The 1,780-nt window shown below is 52.4% G+C and overlaps 1 pseudogene; it reads left to right on the top strand.

Annotated features, from left to right (window-relative positions):
- Nucleotides 1-234: 234 nt before the first annotated feature.
- Nucleotides 235-1,541, top strand: LOC101522722 (adiponectin receptor protein 1-like; annotated as a pseudogene).
- Nucleotides 1,542-1,780: the final 239 nt, after the last annotated feature.

Genomic DNA, 1,780 nt, shown 5'->3' with positions numbered 1-1,780 from the left:
AAGTGCATATTGCTAAGTAAAAGACGCCAAACAGAGCCTACAGCACCGCGGGATGTAGCACAGGGGAACCCAGGCCCCCCAAGCTGAGCCTGCCTGCCCAGCCAACACGTTCATCAGAGCACTCATAGCAAGAGCACTGCTGAGTATGCTGGCTTTTGTCTGGATGGTGGTACAGTTGGCAGCCCAAAGTTGGCATCATGTTTCTCTTCCTGCGTGGACCATCACAGAGAGATCTCTGCCCATGGGGGCTGAGGGATCCCCTGGCCTTTCTGCAAGCTGAAGCTTCAGGGTCCTGCCACACCAGCCAGATGTCGTCCCACAAAGGATCCGTCACGGTGCCTGGCAACAGGGCACCTGTCGCTAACAGGGAAGCCGACTCAGTGGAACTGGGTGAACTGGGAGCCCTGCTGGAGGAGGGCAAGTGAGCATCACCAGCCCAACCAAAGCTGAAGAGGAGCAAACATGCCCTGTGCCCCAGGAAGAGGAGGAGGAGCTGCGGGTGTTCACACTCCCCCGACAGGCCCAGCACACCATGGAGAAGATGGAAGAGTATGTGTATAAGGTCTGGGAGGGGCGTTGGAGGGTCATCCCCTATGATGTGTCGCCTGACTGGCTCAAGCACAATGACTACTTGCTTCACGGCCACAGACCACCCATACCCTCCTTTCAGGCCTGCTTCAAGAGCATCTTCTGCATCCACACAGAAACTGGCAATATCTGGACCCATCTGCTTGGTTCTGTGCTGTTTCTTTTTTTTTTGGTGGTGGGGGGAATCTTTACTATGCTCAGACCAAATATGTACTTCATGGCCCCTCTCCAGGAGAAGATGGCAATTGGGATGTTCTTTTTGGGTTCAGTGCTGTACCTCAGTTTCTTCTAGCTCTTCCACACCGTCTACTGTCTTTCAGAGAAAGTCTCTCGGACTTTTTCCAAACTGGACTATTCAGGGATTGCTCTACAGATGATGGGGAGCGTTGCCCCCTGGCTCTATTACTCCTACTGCCACAGACACGGCTCTTCTACCTCTCTATCGTCTGTGTCCTGGGGATTTCTGCCATCATTGTGGCACAATGGGATGGTTTTGCACCCCTAAGCACTGGCAGGCAAGAGCAGGTGCATTCCTGGGACTTGGCTTAAGTTGCATCATGCCCACCATGCACTTTACTGTTGCTAAGGGCTTTGTCACGGCCACCGTGGTGGGCCAGATGGGCTGGTTCTTCCTCATGGCTGGGATGTACATCACTGGAGCTGGCCTTTATGCTGCTCACATTCCTGAGCACTTCCTTCCTGGAAATTTTGACATCTGGTTCCAGTCTCACCAAATTTTCCATGTCCTGGTGGTGGCAGCAGCCTTGGTTCACTTCTACAGGGTCTGCAACCTTCAAGAATTCCATTATGGCCTCAAAGGTGGCTGTGCTGACTCCCTTCTCTGAGCCTTCCCACCTGAGGGTGGAGGAGGAACTTTCCAAGTGCTTTTAAATATAACTTCTTTGCTGAAGTGGGAGGAAAAGTCTGAGCTGTCTGTTTCTAGAAGAAACCTGTTAGAGAAATCAGTATCAACCAAGCTTCAGCCTACTTTCACACCTACTGGAGATAAACTTCCACTTCCTTCCAGCTCGCTGGGTAGGATAGGGATGGGCCAAGCTTCCCACCACCTTTCCTGGCCCGGCAGCTACTGGCCCCTCACAAAGACTGCACTTTGAAGCTCATGTTGAGATTTTACCACCACCACCCCCCCCCGACCATTTTGGGGAAAAAAAATTACAAACTGGGTCTTTTC

This window comes from Ochotona princeps, chromosome 19, assembly GCF_030435755.1.
Source record: "Ochotona princeps isolate mOchPri1 chromosome 19, mOchPri1.hap1, whole genome shotgun sequence".
NCBI lineage: Eukaryota > Metazoa > Chordata > Mammalia > Lagomorpha > Ochotonidae > Ochotona > Ochotona princeps.
Note: the sequence above shows the minus strand (reverse complement) of the source record. Positions and strands in the feature narration are given on the sequence as shown.